Source organism: Paralichthys olivaceus, chromosome 3, assembly GCF_024713975.1.
Source record: "Paralichthys olivaceus isolate ysfri-2021 chromosome 3, ASM2471397v2, whole genome shotgun sequence".
NCBI lineage: Eukaryota > Metazoa > Chordata > Actinopteri > Pleuronectiformes > Paralichthyidae > Paralichthys > Paralichthys olivaceus.
Window position 1 is genome coordinate 24,601,861 of NC_091095.1, and position 27,921 is coordinate 24,629,781.

At 41.7% G+C, this 27,921-nt stretch overlaps 1 protein-coding gene across 3 annotated transcripts in view; it reads right to left on the reverse strand.

Annotated features, from left to right (window-relative positions):
- nlgn1 (neuroligin 1) overlaps window positions 1–23,328 on the reverse strand; it is a 287,458-nt gene extending 264,130 nt beyond the window's left edge. For 2 of the 3 annotated variants that reach the window (XM_069522558.1, XM_069522557.1), the window contains exon 1: window positions 22,685–23,326. The gene's annotated coding sequence lies outside the window, so the exon portion shown is untranslated. Of the gene's footprint in view, window positions 1–22,684 lie in introns of all 3 variants that reach the window. The other variant, XM_069522556.1, reaches the window with a different exon arrangement.
- Between the last annotated feature and the right edge of the window lie 4,593 nt (window positions 23,329–27,921).

The following is a 27,921-nucleotide window of genomic DNA, read 5'->3' on the forward strand; positions in this document are numbered from 1 at the left end:
TCTATGATTCTGTGTGTGCATTGCGTACTGTCTTGCTTTTGGTGCCCATGTTTTCATCTGCGCTGCTCCTCCAGAGAGTAGAGGTCTTGCTTGTTTTCTTTACAGAAAAATAGACAGGGAAAATGATCTTTCACCACAGTTTTAATTGTGTCAAGGTATACGTTGAAAAAAACGTGAATCCATTTGAATTTGCAAAATGTCTTGTACCTGTTTTAAATTAAAAGCTCCCAGCATTTCGGTGGACTGAATCAAATGATTTCTTTTAACAAGGTATTTATTGTTATGAGGACTGGGAGATGCACAGCGTCCTGTGGTATCCTGGCATTCAGTTGAGTGGGCTACTTTTATTCGATGACATACAGCAGTCATACCAGACACCTCACGTAGCAGCTCCGCAGCAGGCACACAGCACACATACTGCCAGTGTGAACAACAGACGCCTGTGAGATCAACGACGCTCATGCAGCCAGTGGGGCCTGGGTGTAAGGTTTACCCATATGACCAGAAATGATGCTTATTCGCTTATTCCCACACCTGACCAGATAATTTATGTTTCTGGCATCTGATAATCAATGAGAAGTATTTACGCTTATGACGCCACACTGTCCTGTCTCATTTTTCTCTGTGTTGAGGCCAAAGGTGTTGGCAGGTTTGCCACCATTAGGAGTGATTAGGTTATGATAGAAACAAAAGGTATGACAGGGATGTTGTTGTTATGTGGTATGAGCTTGTTAATGAGCTAGAATAGACTGGAGCAGGCAGAACAGAGAGATCAGAGTGCAGAGTATAACATCTACTTATTACATTTTACATTACATGTCATTTAGCTTTTATCCAAAGCGACTTCCAATTAGTGCATTCGACATGAGGGGCCACTCGGGGTTCAGCATCTTGCCCAAGGACTGACCCTGTCTGTGTCACTGCTTGTGCTGTTGTATGATGTGGTGCTGCTGTGTTATAGGTTGTGCTGAACCGATGTAGACCTGCACCGTCAATCTGATCACGTACTGCCCAATGTGCTGAAACACTTTGTTCTCCAGTACAAACGTGTCTTATATTGGTCTGACTGTCTGCATTCTTAGACACAGGCTTGCTTTGCTCAATAAGTGGCAATTTGTGTGATTGGGTTTGATAGGATATTAAATATAAGATACAGGTGAGAACTTTGAAATGACATTATCAGTAGGGCCCCTTGTTAGTGCTCTGGCCCCTCTGTGCAGAGAGTCTAGGTCCACCCCTGGCTGCTCTCACCTGTCATATCATTGTCGTGCACATGGAACATGGTCAGTGGCCTCCAACTCAAAGCTTTAAGGTTAAAGTTCATAGTTATGTGGGAGTGATTGTTCCCCCTGCTATAGCAGTTTAGCTGTGGAAAACACCATAAAATAGCATTTAAAGAAATACATTTTTATGATCTATTAATATTTGCTTACTCACTACAATATATTTTTATTTTATTTTCAAATTGTAATGTTTTTAGTTGTCTCCTTTCTACTTTGATACAGTACTGTTTAGTACTTAACACTGCCACGCTTTCAAATAACCTAGTAATGCAAAATGTTTTTTTCTTGCTTTGAACCACTTATTACAAAGTGGATCAAAGTTAAACGTCGTCGAACAAAACAACGAAAGACTATTAACAGTGATCATCACAGGGGTCACACATGGCTGCTCTGTCAGACCATTGAGCCACAACCTTAAAGGGATAGTTTACCCAAAAATGAACATTCACTCATTATCTACTCAGCACTATGCTGATAGAGGGGTGGATGAAGTGTTTGAGTCCACAAAACACTTTAGGAGTTTCAGGGGTAAACAGCATTGCACAGAAAAGACATTAAAATGACTCCATACTGCTCATGCTGTGTCATCCAAGTGTCACAAGCCCCGACATTCAAATTGACTCGAAATGGTTTCATTTACACCATGTTTTTTTAATGACGCGTTTTGAGTGGAATTTGAATGTCAGCATAGTGATAAGTAGATAATGAGTAAACTTTCATTTTTGGGTGAACTATCCCTTTAAGTACATAAATGGTAAATGGTTTGCATTTATATAGCACTTTACTAGTCTTGATGACCACTTAAAGCGCTTTACAGTACAGGTAATTGCCATTCACCCATTCACACATACATTCATACAGTACATCTATTAGGAGCAGTTTTTCTAAGAGGAGCAATTCATGGTTCAGTATCTTGCCCAAGGACACTTCAGCATGCAGATAGGGGAGACTAGGGTTGAACGCGCAATCTTCTGGTTACAGGATGACCTTGTGTGTGTGTGTGTTTGTGTCTGCATGTGATGTCACTGTATCCGGAGGTCTCCACAGTCATTGCCCATGGGGGTCAAACACACACACACACATCAGTCGTGATGTGTTCACATGGAAACACACAAACACAGACACGGATGAAATGGTAAAGAGCTGCTGTGCAATCAACTGCACAAACACTTCGCGCAACAATTCAAGCAAGAGCTTTCAAAGACTGCTAAAGGCTAAGGAGAGGAGGGTAACGCAAAGAGATGATTTCCAAGCAGCTGAGCAACATCAACAACTGTGCATGCGGCTTTCTACATCATACATGGTTTGGTGGCACAAGAACGACTCGTCAGATTCAAATGGTTCCGGCACTGCTGTAATCATGCATCTCATCCTGCCAGAATGTGAAGGCGTCGGATTTTTCTTTCATCTTAAGTGCATGGCTCTGTCTGGCTGCAGAGGTGCAGAGACTCAGCTCCCGCATCATGTCACGTGTGTGGGTGTGAGTCCCTACCTCTCCACCTTTCATCAGATGTAACCCAGCGTCTGAAAATGTCTGAAGTTTCCTTCCTTAGTGTCATTCCTTCAGCGTCTGTACTGTTTTTAAGTTCCACTTTTTCAGTTTGTTGCTAACAGATATTGATTACATGCTTGTATGCTTGTATCAGATTGTATTGGATGGTGTGTTCAGTTTGCACTGTTAAGAAAATGTTATCTTATGTACATGTTAGGATAACAAACAAACTCCACTTTCATCTTTGTGTCGGTTGGGGAAACTACCCATCTCTGGATCTCACTCTGCGTCAGTGACTGAAACTAAATTGCGAATGGACGCATGGATGCATTTGATCTCCGATTCACTATTTGTCTTGTGTGCCAGTCTTCGTTATTTCTCTTGGTGTCATCATATCTTTTTTTTTTTACTTTACTCTCTGTTCTCATCTCACTGCCCTCTTGCTGTGCTGCACTTTAGAAAGTTAAGAAGCTGAGGGAAACAAAAGCAGACAGAAGCTTTATCATTTCTTTGTAGACATCAATAATCACATTTTGCCAGTTTAACGTGGGTTTAGGAACACACACAAAGCCCTAAAAAACTCAAAGAAAAATCACCAGAAAAGTGGTGGGAAGTTGGATCCAAGAAAGCAATACAGACGGCCCTGCAGCTTGTAATTATCACATTTCTGAATAATAATAATAAACTATAAAGCACTTATCTAAACAAGGTTACAAAATGCTTCACACAAAAATCCATGAGACAGTGAGGAATGAATAAAAGGTATTCAGTTCAGTTTTTTTAAGAGCCAAATCATAGCAAAAAAAGGTCAAGACCTTAAAGGTGCAGTGTTTAGAATTTTGTGATATCTAGTGTTGAAGTTGCATGTTGTAGCTGAACACCCCTCACCTCACCCTCTCCTTCCAAACATGGAAAAGAACCTGTGGTAGCTTTGGTTGGCATAAAAACTCAAAAGGTGTTTAGTTTGTCCAGTCTGGACTAATGTAAAAAACATGGCGGCCTCTTTAGAGAGGGTCCCCTCCCTGTAAATATAAAGTATTTATTTAGATGAAACAAACTAGTGAAAACATCATGAGGATTATTCTACATTAAATTTCTTTCACCTGAATCTTACACACTGGACCTTTAAATTTATAGAGAAACCCAACAGTTCCCACAATGAACAAGCGATTTGGCAACTGTGAAGAGAAAAACTCCCTCAATAACTATCTTCTAGCAGAACCAGACTCAGGGACCCAGAGATCTGGCACATCACAACTGAACTGTGTCAGAATGGTTGTTATAATGAATATCATAATCTTCAGTTGTACCAGGTCTTTCAGCCTTTTAATCGCAATAACGCTAAAAAACCTGAGGCTGGAGGTAAATCTGACTGGCTATCTTCAACTGTTATGAAAAATAACTGCTCCTTGCAACCACTGCATCTGTGTCAGTGGGAAATTGATATATCTGGATATGGATATGTCATTAATTGCTGGTTGTTGGAAACAACAGTCATTAAAAAAAGAAAAGCACCCATAGGTCATCAATAGCAGCTTACGACCCATAGTCACATTGTATCATCAGGGGACCTCTAGTGGCCAATGTCATTATGGCAGGAGCAAAGAAAGAAGTCAGGAGATGCACAGCGGTAAAGTCCTCATCAAGAGGAGTGGGGGTGTTGGTGGGATGGGTCGAGTAAACACCAGACTTTCCCACAGGAGGCTGCTGTTTGTTTCCTTTGTCGTTCCGCCACTGACTGATGTAGCTATATGCATGAAATACTTGTTTGAAACATGAATGCATTGGTCTGTTCACGGAGTTTGCTTATCATAAAAAAGCTAAAAAGACAATGAAATACTGCCAGCTTAATTCTCAAATGAAGTTTGAACAGAATAAATGCTGGAAAATGGATTTCCACCCCCCTACAGTGTTTCAAATTAAGTTACAGACTGTGTTCTGTGAAAAGCCACCAGTTGTCACAGATGTCCTCAGTCGCACCAAAACACATTATGCCTGGGATTAACACTTGAAGACATACTGAGTCTTTAAATGATTCAAAATAATTCCTGCTGTTTTCATGCCACTTTCTATCGTCATAGATAATTTGCTGAACAGAAACAAGCATAAATTCTTGGAAACCAGGCAGAATAACACAAATTACAGCACCGGTAGAGACCTGTTCAGAAATGTGAGACAAAGACTGAAATGATACGTGTTAATTTGAATATGGTAAAAATAACAACCATACCTTACTGGCTGTTTAACTCATTTTGTTTCTATAAAAGTATGACTCAATAGCTGACTTCATGGTTGTTACATCAGCTTTTCCAGTGCTCGCTTTTCAATCCAAATGCTTTGAGGAGCATGAGGAACACTACTGCAAAATGTCACATGAATATATGTGTGTTTTCTCAGATGGCCTTTTCCAATTTTTTCTATCACTCTCCCCATTTCTCCTTCCCCGTGTTGGCGTTAATTTCCTTGTTGCTTCACTTGACTGGTGATTGAACGCCACCGGATGTTCGGAGCAAATTTCACACGTGGTCAGGACTGGGTAACCAACTGGAAAATCCCTCTTCAATCTTCCCTTCACTGTCTTTATACCATTTCCTCCCTTCTTCCCTTTATTTCCTCCTTTCTGCCCCATCTCCTCTCCTTACTTAATTTTTATACATATGCATCAGAAAACCTGTGATTGTGTATAGCAGCACATTGTTCGCTTGTCCTTTACATATGCATACACTCTGCTATTTTTCATGTACTACCATCACTCACACTCTCATTCCTCTTAAGCACTCACAAACTGCCATCAATTTGACTAAATTTGAATCTTTTTGTCATTTTTGCTGCTGCTATCTCAAACCATTTTGCATATTTTTATTCATCAATTTCTAGTTAACATTTAAAAGGTCCAGAAATTGTGAGTTTTCCCGTCGTGCAGCTGTCTTCTTTATCTGTTCCCTCTTCTAATTTTTGTCTTGCCTTATCAGCTTTGTGTTTTATCCTACATTGCCTCTCTCCACTTTTTCTTCTCTCAATTCTTCCACCATCTGCCACCTTCCCTCTTCTCTTTTTCCTCAATTTCTTCCCTCTGCTCCCAATTTCCTCCTGCCCCTCAACTTCATCTCTTTACCTTCTCCTCATACTCCCCTGCTCTTCATCCTCCACTTCATCTCTCTCAATTTCACCTCCTGGCCGGTGGAAGGGTGCTGCTGCAGCGTAACAAATCCCAGCTGAATCCCCTCAGTCTGAGTCGCTGTCCTAATGAGCTCAGATCAGCCACGGTAGCCTGCAGCCTCGCTGTTGCCATTTCACTGACACTCAATGACAGCTATTAGAGTGACGTGTATTTCGGGGGACTGCACATGTCTACATGGGCAAATTTGTTGATTTTGACAATATGATTCCGACCTGCATATATGAGCATACTTTTTTGAGTGTGGAGACTGACTCAAATAATAAACTCAAATAAAAATAAACTATAGAATCCTTCAAATCATCAGAGGGTTGCAGGATGGCTGGAGCCACTCCCAGCTGACATTGTGCAAGAGGTTTGATAAATTCCGGACAGAGTGAAGACCTTAATTCAGTGACTGTCTGTTATTCAGACTACTCTACTTTTTGCACATTTTATTGTGGAGGTGATTCTAATAGGATGTAGTCAATCGGAATTAAAACAATTGTTTTAGACATTTTGGTAATTGGGTTCTGGTAACAAAAAGAGAAATTTGTCATTTACACAAGGACTTTTCAGAGCTGTAATTTATTAAAAGAGAATGCATCTCACTACAGTATGGAGAACCACAACACTGATTCTGGGAAGAGATTTAAAAAGGTAAGATTTAAAGGAGGACACGATTTGTGTGCCTGAGAGCCAACTTTGCAGTGAGAACCACAGCTGACGAGTCAAAAAAGCAAAGGGTCAGTCACATTTGGTGACAAGTTATATTCAGTAACCATTTGTAGGCCCCTGCCAGAAGGTCTGAAGGAGCGAGCAGGCTCGTAGGGAGTTAGCAGATCGCAGATGTAGTCAGGAGCCAGGCCATTCAAGACGAGCAGTAAAATCAATTGTAAAACTCACAGGAAGCCAGTGAAGGGCAGCAAGAGTTGGTGTAATGTGGTCATTTCTCTTAGTACGTGTTAACAGCCTGGCAGCAGCATTTTCTATCTACTGCAGTCGTTGGATGTTTCGCCTGCTGATACGAAAATAGAGTGCATTGCTGTAGTAGAGTCTGGGAGAGATAAAAACATGGGTGACCTTCTCTATGTCTGCAGAGGAAAGAGAATGACCCAATCTGAGCTGGCTGTCTCAGTTGGACTAAGCAGGACTGTACAACTTTACTCACTTCAGCATCAGAGAACAATTCTGAATCAAAAACAACACATTATTGGAGAAGGCAGCCAGACAACAGGATAGATTATTGATGCTGGTGGTGTTGGGGCCGCAGGGGGCAGGAGGTGTTTGCTCATCCAAGTTAAAATTTCGGTGAAGCAGGACACAATGCAGGAGGCATCCGTTGTACCAAACTCTGCAGGGAAATATAATTGGACATCATCCACATAGCATGCCATACTGGGGCAGAATGTATATGGTCAATAAGAGGAGATCCAAAATAGACCCCTGGGGGACACAAGAGGAAGGTTTTAAGACTGCTGATGTGGTCCACTGTATCAAAGCTGACGTCAAGGAAAATTAAAAAGGAACTCAGGCTGGTATCACTTGCAGGTAGTAAGTCTTTGGTGACCTTGACTCAGGCAGTCTGTGTAGAGAGCAGAGACCACATTGAAATTTTGCAAAGGTATATGGTTTGAAAAGTTATGGAACTAGATTTGCAGTTTCGAAACCCACCCCAGTCAAAGCAGTGACACTTAAGCACGATAACATAATGTATTGAGAGATTGGCTTTAATAAAGTAGAGTCAGCATGTGGAGGCAGCCAGAAGGTGTAGTGATTATCTGAGAGGGCGGTCGAGGGAAAACGAAGGGCCAATCATTTCATCCTGGCTTGTCACCACACAGAACATAGTGTTGTTTTAAAGAGACGCTGAGAGAGGAGGGGGTAGAACAGATAAAGCGAGAGAGGGAGCGCATACGGGCTCACGAGAGACTTATGGCTTAGTCAGTCACCCAGCTAAACACTCCATCAGCCCGCGCTTTAGTCGGTCTCATCCATATCCTCCTTCTATTTCCCATCATCCATCCATCCATCTCTCCACTCACCGTCGTTGTGTGATAAATCCCCACAACATCACAGCATGCGAGCCATCCCTCCATCCTTTTGTCTGTCCTATTTTAAGCATCTCATCTCACCTCAGTCTGTGATGTTCATGCACCCAGGCACACACACACACACACACACACACACACACACACACACACACACACACACACACACACACACACACACACACACACACACACACACACATGGACTTGGCTCGTGGAAGGGATTTATTGAAGAGGTGCTTATGACTATTTGAAGGATGTGCTTAGCTTGCAGGTCTGTCCAGCTTCAACCTCACACTGGTCAGAGAGAACCAGTCATCTTGAGAATATGGTATGGGGGGGGGTAAACTCCTCTGACAAAGTCCTCTATAAATAATTTCACATCACAGTTGTGCAATTAACTTTGTGTCCATAAAGGGAAGTTTACCAGGCTTCAATAATCCAGCTACAGCCTCCTCAGTGTGCATGATGTTGTTGGCTCATGGACAGCCAGTAATCAGTTGGATTGGAGTGGTACTTGTGTTTATAATTCTTTAAGACATAAAACCTATTTTGTTCATGTTCAAATATCATTCGCATATGTGAACATCAAATAAAATAAAAAAAGTAAAATATATTTTATTGACAATATTTCAGATTACCCTGAATGCCAAGAGGGAACCTGAAAACATTGATGAAGCAATCTGCAAATGTTTTCATTCGAAAGTGGAAGCATCTACAGGTAACACTTAGACCCCTGCAGAGTGAGACTGTCTGCAGAGTACTGATCGATAACGTGAATGTGTCCGCAAAATTTGCTCATGCACATTTGGTCATCGATTGGGGAGAGGTCAATCAGCAGATCCGCGGCACAACATGAAGTGTGGTCTGCTGCAGGAAGTCTGGGCGTGCTGGACGCCCATCCACAATAGGCACACTGCTTTCTGCTCTGCAACTGAATGTTGGCATTGGACAGAAATCATTAAGTGAAGAATCATCACACAGGGACATAATCCTTTGGGATGCTGTGGTTTCATTAATGACAGGGTCACCCACCATTTACTGATTATCCACCAACCATTTTGTCTGGGATGATTCAAGTCTGTGTATTTACCCCCCTCTCTCGGACATTCATGCCCAAACAAACACATATACAGTCACTCAGCAGCAGCAGGCAGCACACCAGAACACTGTAGGTTTTGTCACCTAAAATTTAGATTATTTTTCACTTTTGGCTCAATCCTCCTACATTTGGATTTGGAACTCATCCTTTGTGCCTTCAGACATCCAGGCACATTTCAAAGTTTAAACTTCCTCATAACAGAAGTTAGTAGTCTGAATTGTAGGTAGTCATAGTACCTCACCATGTGCAATGTTTTAAAACAAAGAAGCCTCTCTGTTGTCCAGGCTGTTTGCTGACTGTTGGTTGTTGGTCACTGTTAGTGGACTTGCATTCAGGCTATTGACCAGGGACTATAGCTTGTGTTCTAGCCTGTCAGTCTAGATCAGTGGGGTGTGCATCCTGGGCTGCTACAGACTTAAACTCCAGCATGGAGCCTCCAGCACTTCACTTGAACACACACACACACACACACACACACACACACACACACACACACACACACACACACTAGCCGTAAGGTATATGAGTACTGAGAGGATGTGTCAGCTCACTTTCTCCCCTATGTTGCTGCTCCTCATCCTCACTTCTCGTCCTTCTCATCGTTCCTCTCCTTTGCAGCTTCAGACTAAGCTTGCACATAGTCCACTTTCTACTTTTGTAAAATCAAAGTTCAGTGATTTAAAAAAAATACTCTAAAACTAAAGCACTTGACTGGACATTTATCCAACACACACATCCCTGAACTCACACTTTCTTTTCATTCATGACGAGTTCATTGCATAAACAGGAGGAGTCTAATAACATCACACCAAGGATGAGTACATTAAGGGTCTGCCTGCCTGCACTATATTCAATTACATCATCTCAACAGTGCAGAATCAATATGAGGGTATTTTCTCTCAGTCACAGTCAGTCGGTGGGTGGGTGTCCATACTAAGCAGGCTGGTTCCGTGAGTTCCATGTCATGGATGAAGTGGAAAGCAACCAGCATTATCTGTGTGGTTGGCGGAAGAGCCGAGGTTTCCTTCTTTTCTGTTTAGTTCACCTGGCCGACATCTTGTGCCTGGGCTGCATGAAGGGTTGGTGGTAAGCCGATGGATTGGCATGAAACTGGCTATCGTTGCCCCCACACTGGCTCACCATGATATTGATCCCTTGAGGACAAAGGCACAGGTCAGTACTGAGCTGCATCTGGAAAGAATACGCCTGCACACATGCTCACACCTTTAGGTGTCAGCACAACCACACCTAAAAATATACGGACACATTTTGGGCAGGTTGCATCATTAAAGGTTCCAAGTGTAGAATTTAGTGGCATCTAGTGGTGAAGTTGCATGTTGCAGCTGAATACCCCTCACCTAACCCTCCCCTTCCAAACATGACAGAGAACCTGTGGAAGCCTTCAGTTGTCATAGAAACTCAAAGGGTGTTTAAGTTGTCCAGTCTGGACTACTTTAGAGAACATGGCGGCCTCCGTAAAGAGGACCTGCTCCTTATGTAAATACAAAGTATTTAACTCTAACAAGCCCATTCTAGGGTAAAGAAAAGAATACTTTGTACAATTTAGATGAAACACACAAATGAAAACATCACTAGGATTATTTTATATTCAATTTCTGGCAATAGATCCTTTCAGCTAAATCTTACACACTGAATCTTTAAACCTTGGACCCAATACTGCACATTTTAACTTGCCTATATCCAGTTACACTATTGTCCTCTTTAAGTCACTGGACATGTCTTCTCAACCTACATTACACCAATTGAGAGTTCAAATCTACTTCTGTTAGTTTCAGGTACTAATCTGAAAATCTCCCTGGAGGCGCAACAGGGAACCTAAAGAGGCTTGAAGTTACAGTGGGAATGTGAAGGCCACTGCAGGGACTCAGAATTCTGTTTTCATTACTTTTTGATGTTGATTCGTATCAATTCTGGCTTAAAGGTGTGAGGTCTAAATTGTCTGTCCCTAGTAAAGCGCTCAGGAACAAGTTTGGGTAGTGCCTCTACAGCGGCATCTACCGCTTGTACTGACTTCAGACACTTTGCAACATATTGCTCCTGGCAATGTGTGTCACAAAATGGAGTCCCATTTTTGCTGAGAATAGTGATCACGCTCAGAGAAATCAGATCTACATTAACCCACATCAAACAGAAAGTCAAGTTTGTGTGATTTTAGATAGAGATCACAAAATGTCTGGCCTGCATTAAATTACTCTCTCTTCAGATTATATTTGTACCAGCATGTAGTCTGTTGAGCTTGGGTTTGTATTTGGTATGCAACATACATCCTTGACCAAATTCAAGCTGTGAAACTTAAGCATTGTCTACACTACTGCAGATATTTTTCTAAACAAATATTTTCCTGTATCTACAATGATGTCCATACACACAACCTTGGTTTAACAAAATATATTCATTGAGATGAGAACACAAAAATGACTCCAAATGCTAAAACAAAGCCTACACCCATGCTTTGTCTCAAAGAATAATGTGGTCCAAGCAATATTGGCCAAGGAAAATGCCTGTGCATGTCAGTAATGTAGTACAGTGATTCTAAATTTAGCTGCAAACGTGTAGTTCTTGAACTAGCAGTGCCACTGAAACATAGAGGTACCGGTTATATAGCTTTCATTACTGATTCACATTTATACTTGAATACACACAAACCGTTTTTGAAAATCTGCACTTTGGCATTTGTATAAACATCCATTTTAGTGACTTAAGATGAGATTTGATTGTGAAAGAGCCCAAACTCAGAGGGGAAAAGTTTGTTTTGCAAAGTATCCCCATTCGTGTGGACAGGGTGTGAGTGGTGCATGGCGTACACTCCACAACCATTCCAACTTTAGTTTTTAAACAAGTGGTTCTTCCAGTGCAATCATCACTGGACCCAAATACAGACACAAGAAGGCTGGTGCAGAGAAGAAAATTAATAAGAACAAACAGGCTTACAGTAGCTCCAGGTGGTGGAGAGCCAGGCAGATGCACACAGTAAATTCTACTCAAAGACATGTCTACACAACAGAAGCACAAGGAGACAGTGGGAAGTTGAACAGACCAACTAACAATAATGAGTGAGAGCAGAGAGACTCAATACACAAGAGGCAGGGATAATAGGACGCAGGTGAAAAACAACAAGGCGGGGCAGACAATCGTAAAAATGAGAAAATCGACAATGACAGGAGGTTAAACAACCAGCAGACACACAAGGAAAGAGATGTCACAATAAACAGGAAACGATAGGAGTCAAAAACAGAGTTTCAAGAATCACTTTGGAGGGGTGGATGAAAACAATGGTAACACACAAGTCTCTCAACGTGGCACAAAAGTTACTCTCGCATCCGAAATGCCTTAATCCCTTCACACACGTCTCAACTCTTGTTCCAGAGCATTTATGTTAGCATCTCAACAGGGAAACGTTGTGACTCAGGCTACTAACAAACGGTGGCATTACTGCATTTATATAAAAAAAAATTTCTGGTCTTTACAACCAGTAAAAGCATTCACACTCACACTTCAAGTCACATTCATCCATTCACACACAGCACATTCACTAACTACCAGTCCAGCCAGCAGGGGACATTATGTGGATTGAAGGTGGCAGGCATTGAATCACCGACCTTCCTGTGACATGGATCACAACTGTCTTTGCAGTATCTGTCTTGTATTCATTTAATGAGAACTGAAAGGAGACTGTTTTCATTTCATGAGTGGTGTGATACCAGAAATTTATTGAATTTTGAAATTATATTTGTATTTATTTTTTATGCACAAATTGCACAAAATCGAAAAATATGATTTACATAATTTAGGGTAGACATTGGATTTTCCATGTATGATCCATCACCATAAATGTATAACACATACATCCAGAATTAACTGAGTCCAAAAGAAAGATCTTGGAAAACCGTCATCTGTGGGGCTGAGGGATTGAGGGTGAGGTGGCTGTAATTCCTCTGTGACTGTGAGGAAATACAAAAAAACACCACAGTTTTCCGTCAACAATATTGTTTAGCCTGGAAAAGGTTTCAGCCTCACCTGCAGATTTCCCTCAACTGGTCCAGGTCTTTCAGAGGTCAGTGTTATAATCCCAAAAAGCCTGATATCTGCTCTGATGCAGCTCTAGATTCAGAACAGATTAAAGTTATTTTACTGTTATGTAGCCTAAAAAATAAAATGAAAGCATCATTCTTGGTGGAAACAAGCATGCAGTGTACGCAAAGCTAATTGTATCTGAACCCTAGTTCAGAGGTTACAGTCAGGGTCATCTATGCAGCAACGCTGTGGCATCAAACAAACTGATAGATGTATTTTTGAAATGCTCACAGGGAATCACAGATTTTGATGCAGTATTTGAAAAAAACCAAAAAAAACATATCTTTCTCTCGTCTGTGGTCGGCTGTGCCTGAGAGGGTAGAGTGGTAGTACTCCAACGAGAAGGTTGGTGGCTTGAATCCCAGCCTGTGCCGAAGAGTCCTTGGGAAAGATGTTGAACCGCAAATGACCCCTCATAGATGTTGAATGCGTGGAAGTAGCTTTGGATAAAAGCATCAGCTAAATGTCATGTAATGTTTATAATGGTTTTCTGTCTCTCCCCCAAGACTGTCGATGATCAAGTGAAGGCAAAATGCCAAAATATTAATCTTATCAAAAATTGAAAACAAATGTTTACCTCTGACATGAGACAAGAGGACTTGTTAATGAAAGCCTCAGTGCTTTGTCTCAGTAGAGAAGTCTATTATCGTTCCATTTCTACTCGTGTTGTTCAGGAATAGCTTGCCTGCAGATGAACGCATCCACACGTACATGCAGTCATCTCCCCAGAAATGTACACACACACGAACGTTCACAGAAACATTCTCCGGCCCGTAACCTTAACAGACCTAAGAGCCTGCTAGCACAGTCTGTTCTTTTCAGTTGCATCCTCAGGTAAGCTTTCAGCTGACACAAATGTGTGAAAGGATTTGAAGGCTTTAAAAGCGACGCCTTGAGGGACGGACACAAGACACAGAGGCAAAAAGACATCATTTCCTTCTATATTACCTGGAAAACAGGTTACTGTATAAGTGGCCTTTTTATTAAGCGCAGTAAAGATGCATGGGTACATGTAATCTTACTTTACTTTCCATGTAAAGAATTCCATGGGAAAAGTTGATCATAGTGATTAGATCTGGAAGGAGAGGCTGATGTAACAGCAGTCATTGATTTGTCCCTCACCACAACACTGCACTCTGAACTCAGTCATCTCAGCATGGCACTCAAACACTCTGAGCCAGAATAATAAAGGCTGGGGCAGCTGCATTAGATGACAATAAGTTAATCATAAGCACAAATAAATGACACACACATCGAGCACAGTATCAGAAGAACCTGTGCTCCTGCTCACATCAAATCAGCCAACCATGTAGCAGCAGTGCAGCGAATAAAATCATGCTGATTCAGGTCAGGAGCTTCAGTTAATGTTCACGGAGGGAAAAAAAGTGATGTCAGACACTTTGACATGACTGTTGGTTTGAGTATTTCTGGGGAGAACTGGGATTAAACTGGGATTTTCATGCCCTATAGTCTCTGGAGTTCACCCAGAATGGTGTGAAACAACCGAAAACATTCAGTGAGCAGCAGAACTGCAGAAGGAAATGCCTTGTTGATCCAAGGCTGGTTGAAGCTGACAGAAAAGCTATGGTAACTCAGATAACCATTCTTCCATGCCAGTAAGAATTGCGGCCCCCTTTGAGAGTCAAGGGAGGGCCTGCCCAGTACCGGTGTGATGTAAACACTGTGTCTAAATGCATCCCATTTACCTTTTGTTTCGTAAACGGTCAGTTACACCAGCTGACCTGTTGTCAGATTGTCACAACAAAACATTCTCCAGCACCACTCGTATTAGCCACTGCACAAATGCTCATGTCATACACAGACGAGACAAACCGTGATTCATCATACACTGCATGTGCTTGGTTGGTTATTCTAACTGACACTGGACAGTATTAATGTGATGTGTAGCATACTACTGTCAAGTGATAGTTGGAACATGAGCAACACAACTCACTCGTTATTAGACAGTTTTTGTCTCTACATAGTTCGGACTAAGCACCTGAAATTAGTTAACCTTAGTTAAGGTTACGAGGAGATCATGGTCATCGTTAATAGAGATCAGATGAAGACCAGGGTCCCAACGCTTGATAAATTGTCTGAAGATTCATTTGCTGCTTTTCTGTCTGGTATGTGATAATAAACTTCTGCTGGTCAGATTTAAGGAGCATGTTAGCATGGGTTTGGGAATTTTTGATGGAAAATGCTTAGTAATAACGTTTAGGGCAGTGTCTTGTGCGATGATAGGGAAATATTGTTTATTTTGTTGTACTGCAGATCACTCTTTATGAGCCAATTTTTTTTTTATTAAACAGACAGAAAAGCCTTCATGCAGAAAAATATACACTAAGGCAGAACAAATATGGAGGACAGCAAATGTGTGTACACAGTGTGTAATGCTAAATCCAAATGCTGTAGTATCAGTATCCTCAGACTATAACATTCAGGAAAATGTTTTTGGGTCTATTGTACAAATGCATAGCTAGCAGCAGCATCATAGCAAAATTGATTCATAATTGCATTAATACAGTGAATGTGGATATTCACAATGTGTCATGTACTGTATGTGACACATCCGGTCTGAAGATCGTTAGCGGTTAGATTCCAACGGTTAAGTCCATCATTTGATCTTCAACTTTCTTCTGTCTTTTCTGGACATTTATTGAGGTTATCTTACTTTTACACTTTGGTTATGCAATCCTTGCAAAACACATCAGCATTGCTGGTCCTCCTCAGCCCAATCAGTGTTGTGTTCACTCAGCAAACTAAGCAAGGAAGAGTGATCGCTATTGCTCTATAGGTCTTTTTCAGGGCAGGCACAGCAGTGAAGTTGGGGAGCCTTCAAATGAATGTTGAGCTGTTACTCACGATTACGCTGAGAATCTCAGTTAACTTGATGCAGCGTGAACAATTTTGGATACACAAACTCTCATTAAACAAAATAGCACTCTCATGTTTGCGCTTCTGTTTGAATGATGTAATATTTGCCTTCCAGCTCTGGCCTGTTTTTTATTCATACAATTCACTTTCAGAGCTAGAGGACATTAGGTCATATGTAATTATACTGAAATTATCTGAGTCAATTACTGGACAGTTTTGGCAACTGTCGTCTTGCATCATCAGCACGCAATGAGCCCAGTATTAACAGAGTAATAGAGTATAAGTGTTATTTTAATTGACACAGCAGCTCAACCTTGCCTTATTCTTGAGAGAAAACATGTTTCACTTCTTTTCAACAAAGGAAACAGGTTAGGAGATTGAGACCAAAGCTAATACATGTGTATGGTCTGAAAAGGCCAGCAACACAAGTGGCACTAAAACATGACAGTCAACACTGAGTTACCTTTTAATATTATACAGTTTTTAGTATATAACAGTCAGGAACAGTTTCTCCCCCCCTTCATATTCAACCAAATATCAGGTGTACATTCTACTGTATAAATGTAATGATAACTACAATAATGGATAACTGATAAAAAAAAATGTGTTGTCCATACATCATTACAGAAAATAATGATTATCTAGGTGTCTGGTAAATTATTCTATAATTTTCTGCATAAGTTATGTAACTTTCGAATACAAATGGTGTGGCGAGTGTAGTTGGATTGATGGCCTGTTAATCGAACATCGGACATAAACGTAAGACTAGCTGGAGGCTGGTAAGGCGAACAAGAGGCTAAACTTTCCAGGTTAGTGAATACTGAAGAAATTCTCAGAAACAGAGCACAGGTGATGAATCAGTACAAGTCTCCACTAAGCTTGAGACTTAGAAAGAGAATTTAGACACAATAACACTAAATCCCTGTGCTGAACCTTTTGCTAAAAAATTATTCACTGCTACCCGCCATTTCTCTGATACTCTCACTGCCAGGGAATCTACCCAAATGACAGCAGCATAAGAAAGAGAGACCATGCCAAACTTTCAGGATTTTCTGTTCCATATATTCTCATCTCATCTCTCCCCTCCTCACATTTGTGGATTACAGCATGTGGTGAAAAACTAACCAGCGGTTACACATCTGCATTAAGAACAGAAGTGATCGTACATGGAGCAGAAGGCATGTCGACAGGAGCGTCAACAAGTGTGGGTTCCGAACACACAGTGTTATTCTGCGTGATAGAAAGTCCTCCCACCATTACAGAAAATAAAACTTGCTTGGATTCTCAGTACATGGAGTTGTTTTTCGGCAGCCAGCAGCCATAAACAAGGTTCCCACTCTGAAATAGTGCAGAAGAAGTAATATCTTCTCTGCTGCTAGCCGTGCATCTTATCACCTCTGTCTGTCATCACTGGGAACAGGCAGGTATCAGTGCACCGTGAGGTCTATTTTATTTGAGCAGCTTTTTCTCTGTCCTCCATCTCTGAATTCTTTATTTGGATAAGCCTGTTGGTGGAGTTGCAACTCCCCTGTTACATTCTACTCTGACGTCTATGAACGTAATCACCTTCAATGACCTACTTTTTTTTTTATCCTATTTAACGCAGCAAAATCTCCATTTTGGTTTTGTTTAATTACGAACATGCAAGCTGTTTGTTTTATTCCCATTCTATGCAATCCAAACATTCTGATAATTAAAAGAAGCAGCATGTGCACAAGAGTAACATGCACTCACTGCATCCCATGCAGGTGCTGCCAGCGTGTCGAAGCACAATATTAGCATGACTATCAAAGCACAAAAATAACTGTGGTTTGTTTCTTCAGGGATTGTTTCTGCTTTCGTTGTTGTTGTTCGCAGGCCCCCCGCGGATCAAAGCAGCCGAGCGCCAACTGAAGCCTTTTTGAGCTGCAATAAGCAAACAGGAAGAGGATGTGATTTGCATAGATGGATGAGCTGTGTATCTCTGCCATGTATCTGAGTTATCGTCTATAAAGGGTCACCTCATTTGAATTACAAATCACATGATTTCCCACTTAGGTTTGGGTTTATTTTGAAGGAGCTTCTTTCTACTGAGGGTGAATTTAATTTGCATGTTTCTTTCTTGATCAGACCACCTCTTGTTTAAAGAATGAAAGAAAATGGCATCAGCATGCTGGCAACTCTGACAGAATTACTGGTAATATGCATGTAGTATCCTTCAGGTTTTCCAGCCTGAATGGACTAACAAGGCAATGTGCAGAAACAATTAGCATGATAACCTGGTGAATTATCATGTGCAACTCTGAAGTTTCAATAGAGAACTTGTCAAGAGAAGATTGTAAGAAGACATGTTTGGTGAATAGTTAAAAGCTAAGGAGGTAGTAAGAATTCCTATTTCGCAAGCATCTTGAATAACAGTGCCTCCAAATTCCATCCAACTGGATGTTAAGCAGCTACTGATAACCACAGACCAGCTATGTATCAGGTAACATTACAAATAAGTAATATGGCACCTTTCTAGTATTAACAACCACTCATTCACACACATTTCCTTCACTGCTTCTATACATTACACTTATCTACACATACATCCCATTTACACATTTACACTCATTTTTGTGTCTGTCACTTCAGACAGACTTCAGCAGTGTCATCAATCCCCCCCACTTGCTTGCGGTTAATCCTGCAGAGGATATCCTGCTGTGCTCTCACATGAGGTCCCCCAGAGTTTCTGCTGAATTTATACTGGGAAGCTAGGCGGAAAAAAGTAGGGACACACTCAGGAGGCTCTCACTCGGATATTTGCCTTCACAAATACAGCCCTTGTGGAGAAACTCGGCAGATCTCTGCAGTTCAATACATGTCTGAATGCATCTGCTGGATATTAAATATGACCATTCAAATTAATCTCTGGAGAAAAAAATGTTTTATAATACATATGCAGCATTTTATTTCCTATTCTGAAAATGATGAGACAATGTATTATATTTTTGCTGGGTTGTTACTTATGCCTTCTCTCCATTTCCTCACCAATTCAAAAGTGGAACAGGCTTTTTTTCATCCCTATCTCTGACAAATTCACGAGTCTACAAACTATCCTGTGAACATCATCCTGCTACCAAAGCAGAAGCAAGCAGCAAAAACCCATCTGCAACAACATGTGGGAGAAAACATGGTGAAAAACTGAACCAGTTTCCTCTCAAATGAAGAACAGATAAACTGGATGAAACTAAATGTACCCTCTCTGTATCCCTGTAAAATCTTCAATCTCCCTACTGTGTCACTAAAGATTTTATTTATGGTAATCGTTGTTATTACCTCTGCCAAGGTTTGTGGACGGGTGGGGCTTGGGCTGGGTGCAAGAGCGGATGAATAAGGGCAGCTCCAGGATTTCTATTCCCACTTTCTTGACAATCATCTGGAGGATTGTTCGGCCTTGATGGAAGTATAGCTCTCTGTCTACACCACTGATTCAATACTACATCATCTTCATTTTACCCTTAAACAAACAGGGACAAACCAGCATCTAGGTTTTTTGTTTTTTTTTCAGCCTCTGTCTCTAGACTGAGCTGCTGTCCTCTGGACGAGAAACAAGAGACACACACTTTAAGTGTGTTATGATGCCCTTTTCAACAATCATAGCTTCATAAAAACTAGATGTGTCAGTGCCTTCCAAAACAACCCTTTGACTAATATCGAACATGATCTGATGGTTAAGGGAAGTTTGTAGTCAACCCTTATTAAGATATGCGTTAACCCATTGTTGTGCAAGTCATCAATACCTGCAGCAAGGACCATGGATGTAACTAGCTAGTAATGACATTACATCACGTTTCAACACTGTTCACTCTTTCAGCCAAATGCACTCATTAATTCATGCCAATTCTAAATCTTTTAAATGTTTATCCGACTATGACGCACTGCAGATCTCTGTTTAACTTGGCAGTCCAGATTCAGCAAAGCACACATTCTCTCATGCTCATGGAAAATCTGTTGCGAACAGGTCAATTTTCTCAATTTGCTGTTCTCTTCAAAGTCGGTGAATAACTCTACACACACAAAACTGGCCGATAACCATCGACCAACATAAGCAATAACATGATATACACATTCATATGGTGCCTCTGCATACAGCACTTCTCTACCCAAACACACGCTGATGGCACATCCTATAGGGGTGGATTGGGGTTCTGTGTCCTGCCCAAGGACACTTCCACAAGCGGACTGGAGGGCCTAGGGATCAAACCACCAACCTTACAAATAATACCTCTACCTCCTTGGCGTCTACCTTTTGGGTTTTCAAAATCTGTAAATGTCCACGTGGATGACCTAACACACACCATTATAAAGAATTTAAGGGACACACATTACATGTATATATTTACCATTAACATGTGTTCTTGTTCCAAAGAAATTAAAAATCTTTAAACTGAAATTGATCTCCTATAGGTTGTTGAACTGAACACAAAGTTAGTGTAGAGTTGCTTGGGTGTTAAATCATAATCAGTCTTCTGCAGACTGTAACAGTTTCAGACAACTGTCACTCGTACCTACACCTCTGTTGGCCATGTCCCGAGAAGAAAACACATAGCGTAATTAAAGCTATACCACGGTCCTGTCATTATTGGTATTCAGGACACAACATGTAAACGCTTTGTTAAACCAGGAGGACAAACAAAATATTTCAAGGTTTTAACCACTGGTACAGCATAACCAATGTCCCACTGGCAAAATTTATCACTGCACTAAAACGGTTCCAACCACAACTGCACATTCAAGGCCAGCTTCACGTACAGAATCTCTCAAAGCAAAACAGGTCACCAGAGAGGGAGAGGTGGCCGCTTTCCCCTGAAACAACAGGACCACAGTGTGAGTCAACAGGGAATCTATAATTTACAAAGTAGCTCCCTCCTACTCGCAGTGATGCGGGATGAGGCGAGGTAAGAGGGGAGCGAAGGATGTGGGTAAACCAGGAGTGCAACGTGTAAAGGGAGAAATGCTGGAGACAACGATCAGTGGTGGGTAGATGTTTTCCTTGAGGGCTGAGCTATGTAGATCAGAGCCCCAGGGACTGAGTGTGTGGCGTTTAGTCAGTCTCTACCACCATTTAATGACAAGATGACGGAGGAGAGCAGGCAAAAAAACAAGCATTTTCATTAAAGGTCAGAACCAGACTGAGTCATCTAATGCCTGCACATGCGTTCTTGCCACGTGATCTCATGCCTTTCCACTTATAAGTAAATCTTTATAGATCACTTAAATATTAATCTTAAGGTGCTGTTGAGTGATTCACACAAGATCAGGACATCACAAGGACAGAGAGAAATGTTTGCTTGTAAATCCAAGTGCCATTTTGTCTCAGGTTTATATTTGCGGAGAACAAGCTGAGGTACCTTGTGGGCCTTGAGGTGCTGCAGTTACATGCTGAGAGACGACATAGGGGTTGTGGGGTTTGTGTTTAGGGGTCCCACGTAGACTTAGAATCCCCCGGTATCAGCCCTGGTGCTATTTTTGGCACATCTGAACACATATAATCACATTAACATTTTTGAGTTGCCATGCTGTCTGACAGTAGCCCTGAACACAAAAAAAAAAAAAATATGCACGATCACTCGGGCTCCGTTTGGCTCATCTACAAGGCACAGAAAGCATGGCCAGGACCGAAGCCCACTGCTGGGGTCGCGTCACAGCATCCAAGCGCTCTTAGTTTTTTGGGGTGGCAAGTCCTTGGAGCACATGAGCGCGCACGCACACACGCACAAGGCATTCGTCTAGTTTTATATGGTGATGGTGCCCCCGCAGCGGCCGACGGGCGCAACTTTGCCCCTGGATCGCAGAGAAGAAAATAGAGGGACTCTGTTCATCAAGCACGGGCGCACGTACACACACACACACACACACACACACACACACACACACAGTTCTCCTCAATCCCCTCCATCCTGACCCCCAGCAATAAGCCTGAGAGGAGGGTTGCCATCATTTGATTAACAGCGACTAAAGTATAGAGATTTTTTCTTTTAATAACACAAGAGGATGATGGTGGTGGTGGTCGTGAGCTGACAGTTAGAGATGGAAGATTTATATTCGCGCACAGTCTGCAGGTGGATTTTTTTTTTAAGAATCCCCACATATCTGCAGCAGATGACTATTCCTCCACAACTACATCACAGCTCTGTCATTTAAGCCGAAGCGTTATTTGTCTTCTAACCCGGGCTGGAGCTCTTTATTTTTGCGCAGCTCGCTGGGTGAGAGTGCGCAGCTCCGTGCGTCCATGGGCTTGGAGGAGAGTGAGACAGCCCGAAGTGGCAGACAGAGGCAGAGGAGATGTTGCTTTGCGCTGTGCGCAGGGACGTTTCCAACAGCCTCTCCACATACACACTTCTCACCAATAAACAGAAAAAAACGTCATGTGGAAGAGAAGGAAAAGATGTGGATTATTTTAACATCCACTTGAACTTGTCCTCCACCGCCACCACCACCTTATCTGGGTAATCCAGCAGAGGAAATCATAAACTAAGAACATCAGCCCACTGCATCACAGTTGGCTGATTTTTTTTTTTCGCCAGTAAAGTGTTAAAGCCTTCAACAGCATCTGTCCAAGCCTGATGGAGCTCTTGTAGAACTAGAGAGTGAATGTGCATTTACCGTGAAGGAAGGATCCGATCCGCAGCTTTTTCCCACCTCAGATTATATTCCTCTGTGCGTTACGTCCCGTCAGGATAAGGTGCATTCCGTCCAAAAGCCACATAGCCCCTCCAAAAAACATCCGGACTCTCAAGCGTTGGAAATAAGCCTGGCGCACTTTTCGCTCCAAAAGGGTAGAAACTCAGGTGAAATGCGGTCCAACATTTACACGCGCACGGAAAGCAATGAAGGAAACCCTTATAGTCCAAAACAAGTCCGCTATTAATCCAAAATCTTTTTTATTCACAACTATGACAAGAATTATATTCTCCTGGACAGAGACGAGCCATTACCCCCGGGTCTTCCGACGCGCACCGGTCTACATGTTAATGACGGCAATGCTGGAGAAAAAGAAACAAGAGTGGGCTTTTTTCCCCCCATCGTCCGCTCCCCACGATTCAGGCTGCACTTGGCTGATAAAACACCGTCCTCTCTCCCCGCTCTCTCCTCCTCTCCTCGCCCCCTCCTCCTCATCCTCATCCTCCTCCTCTCCGCCAGCCCCGAGTCTTTCACGGCAGCTTTCGTGGAGCAGAGACGCACCTAGCGGCCGAGAAGGGAACTCCACAGCCACATAAGTTCATCCACACCCCGCCCCCACCAGGGGCTGCCCTTAAAGATACATGAGAGAGGGAGAGAGAGGGAGAGAGAGGGAGAGAGAGAGACAGAGAGAGAGAGAGAGAGACATCCCCCTTTTCAGAGGGAAGATGATTGACCATGAATTTATGCATGATAAATTATAATGCTCTTGTTAAAAATAAATAGTAAAGAGACCTGAGTAATATATAACAGCTGTGGGAAAAGACCTACATTATAATCAACTGCCAAAACTAAATTATAAAGAGTATGGAATAAATAAAAAACTGTATTAAATTATAATATTATCATTGTATTGTTAATAATAATGATAATAATTAATAAGAAATGAGATTTGGAACCAAAAAGTGCAACAAGAGCAACACCATGTTAATGTCTCCTCTTCCTGTAGTCAGATGGGAGAGCAACTGATGACACACAGTAAAAATAATAGTGGTAACATTAGGCCACAATATAGAGAAATGCAAACATACACCGCTTAAAAAAAATGAAGGGAACACCTCATCGTCACAGCAAGTCAGTTAAACTTCAGGTTTATCAATCTGTCCACTCAGGAAGCACAAGTGCTAATGAATCAGTTTCACCTGCTTTGGTGTAAAAGAAAGTGACAACAGGTGCAGTGAAGGCAAAAGCAAGAAAACCTCCAAACAGGGAACAGTTTTACATCAGCTGCTCTCTCTTTATCCTTCCTGACTGATTCTTCTTTAGTTTTGTTGTGTTCTGCTAGTGTCCTTGTCGCTACTGGTAGCATGAGGCAGAACCTGCAGCCCAGTGAGGTTGCACAGGTAGTCAAGCTCCTCCATCCATACATGCAGTCACAAGTTTACTGTGTGTCCCAGTACAATCTCAAGAGCATGGAGGAGATACCAGGAGACCAGCAGTTACAGAAGGAGAGCTGGACAGGGCTGTAGAAGAGCATCAACCAGTAGCAGGACCAGTATCTGCTCCTCTGAGGAGGAACAGGAGGAGCACTGCTAGAGCCTGACCACCAGCAGGCTACAGGTGTGTATGTTTCTGACCAAACTACCAAACTGTCAGAGGGCAGCATGAGGGCCCGACGACCTCTAGGGGAATCTGCCACGCACCGTGCAGCTCGATTGGCATTCACCAGAGAACACCAGAATTGGCAGGTTCGCCACTGGCATCCCGTTCTCTTCACAGCTGAAAAAAGGTTCACACTGAGCACATGTGATAGACATGAAAGAGTCTGGAGATGCCCTGGTGAACGTGATGCTGTGTATCTGTCGCCGTCAAGTAGCGCCACATACTTTCCAGGAGCTAGGTGATGCCCTTATCCAGGAGATCCCCCAGTACACCATCCACTGTCTCATCAGAAGCATGTCCAGACATTGTTGGGATTGCATACATGTACATGGTGGCCATACACACAACATGACAACCTTAAATAAAAATTCACCACTACTCGCTGTCGGATCAGCCTGGGACTTCAAATGTTCACTTTGATTTTGAATCCAGCCCTCAAGAATCCAGCCCCTTAATTATTTTGTGCAGTGTATATGATAAAATACAGAATACAGGTATTTTATCTTCATTAGCATTTCATCTGACATTCATCCAGTCTAGTCTACAATGCCAGAGGTTAGCACCAATGGGTCCATCACCCAGATTACACAGGACTCTACTCCAATGTTTATGAATGGTGGAGCCACAGGTTGGCCTCCCTGTGCCATTTCCTTGGGCTGTGCATGATCTGCCAGTTGAGGCCTAACCACAAGACAGTTATCTGCAAGCTTCCCTACCAGGTCTGACACCAAGAGGGAGCTTTGGGTTCCCCTGGTTCAGGCAAGGAGATGCAGCTCCACTGGGTTGGTGTCAACCCTCAACACAGAATAAGGAGCACAGGTATAAGGATGAGGCATTAGAGCTGCACCTTTGCTTCAGAAGGAACAGTGTATAGGATGTCTCACATTAATCAAGTCAAACTGGTAGAAGACAGGGCTAGCCTCAAAACACAATAGATGGAGAGACACCTTTTTTCTTCTATTAATGAAGTGATCATCTGGTCTGTAAAGTTACTTATAATGTATTGACAACAAGTTGTCGTCCCTAGTCATGAATAGAAGAACAACACTAACTATTGGTGTCATGCGGGAACCAAACAGAGGTGTCTTCTGGGAAAGTCCTGTTTTCTCAACCCATCCATCCACCCCAACACTGACTTTGTGGCTGTATGAACAATGTCACCTTCCTCTCCTGTGGAACTAGCTCCGACTTTGGGTTCAGGAGGCAGACAACTTCTCTCTAAGTTTAAACTAATGTTCCTCTTTGATAAAGCTCATCGTTAAGTCTGAATCAAGTGAGTTGTGAACCATCTCTTAGTTATAGGCCCAGAAGCCAGGGGACTTCCATTGATGCACCAAACTCCCCTCCTCCCCCTCTGCACATGTTCATACCCTATTAATGCACAATACAAACTTGGCTCTTTCTCTCCTCTCTTTCCTTCCTTCTGTTAAAAGGATTTTTTTTTCCTTGGCACTGTTGCCAAGTGCTCGCTCATGGTGGAAATCTCTGTAAATAATTGTATTAAACAGTATGGTCTATATGAAATGTGCCCTGAGATAACTTCTGTTATGATTTGGCGCTGTATAAATAAAATTGACTTGACTTGTGGCTGTTAGAGGTCTCCTAACTATAAAACAAAAATGGGCAATAAACTACTTGCACAGATGACCAATGGACTTTTTTTTATCTATCAAACCCTTTGAAATGAAGAAAGCAGAGCCCTACACTTTAAGGGATAGTTGCTTAAATAGGTTTTTAAAACTTTGATATGCAACATGCAACAAAATATTCCTCTTAATTTCATCCTGGTCAATCAAACAAGGAAATTCCACCTTCTGCAAATCTCATCTATGATGTGTCCATAAATAATCTAATCTTTGATACCTATTCATTTCAGTGTATGTAACTCAACTTGGGTCCATATTATAATAAAAATGTATCAATTCATTGATATGCAGACCATACATAGCTGTATCTGTCCGTGAAGTGGAACGACCCCGTTGACCTGATGTCTCTAAACCTCTGTCTTGCTGATAAGTCCTGTGTGTCGCAAAGCTCTTTTTGAAAGACTGTTGATGCTTGACCTTGAATGTTAAAACTCTCATCACACTAATCTTTGAACTCTGAATTACTTTTCGCCCTTCAGATCAAAGTGGAGCGGACATGTCTAATTCAGACAGTTCACCATTATTTTTCTTTTATCTTGAGTTCTGCGACTGTTTTTTACAAATCAGCTAAAGATGTCCCACAGTTACTGTTGATCTAACCACCACAAACAGGACTTTAACTGGTGACAAAATATACAGCTATACAGGATTTCAACTCACAGCCTCTATATTTCAAACCCTCTCCCTGACCTGCTGAGCTAACGGGGCTTGAAAAACACTCCCAAAGCATGTTCTAATCCTTATAACCAGCATTTCAAGCATTTCTCATCCAACTCAATCTGGTTATTTCCAATTATTTAACGATCTGCAACAGTGGCACATAAGGGTGGGCAATGCTTAATCAACAGACCCACATTCAATTCAATTTTATTTGTATGGCGCCAAATCATAATATACATTATCTCAAGACACTTTACATAGGAGGTCAAGACCTTCTAAATGATTATGTTTTGTATGGGTGTGAGTCATATGTTTGTTTTAAGGTGGCAATTTTTCACTTCCACTGTGTTCAGAGAAACAAGCCATGCCAGACTGGATCAAACGCTATCAAGTCTGTTTCGTTTGAATGTACCCAGGTCAAGTGCCAAGCTTTTTTGAGGAACCCTTTTCTCAATTATCAAATCAGCACTACATTTGAATAAAAAGCATCCACTGAAAACACTTATTTTATTTTTTTATTTTTTTAATTTATATTCATTTTCCAGGATACAGAACAGTAAACATATGACAACAAATCAACCATACCCACCCACCCCTCACAAGGCCAAAGAAAAATGTCAAAAAAACTAAAATAATAAAGATAAAGTAAATGTAGATGCACACTCACATATATAGAATCACTTATACCATGAAAGAGAGACAGACTGACAAACTGACAAACAAATTTGTATATTGCATCGATATGTGGATTGTGTACAATCACATTTGTACTAAATAATCCACATATACTATCAACTGAATAATAATTTTAATCAAATGTATTTTATTTGTGTCACTGAGTTAAAACCAAATGATGTCAATGACAAAAGGTAACTGTTTTAATGCAAGCCCACATGCATGTTGTAGCGTTATAAAATGTATGAACCGGAATATATCTCCTATTCACAGGGAGATTTAACCTCTGTCCTGTGTTACCACCATCATAATTAACATTTTGCTTTCAACAATGTCAGTAATGTTTTCTGACTGGCTAAGAGGGAATGGCTGTTGACTTAACACTATTCTTACTCTCAGTCAGCCATCTTTCCTGTTGCTACCAGAAGGAATGATTGCAGAATGCATGTTGGCAATCCTCTAGATATTCATTAAAGAACCGTGAAAGTGTTAATGTGATCCAGTTTTTAAGCCTTGAAGCTGAAGCAGGACTGTGAAATAATATTTTAGTGAGTGAGTCCAGCTTCTGAATGTCCTTCC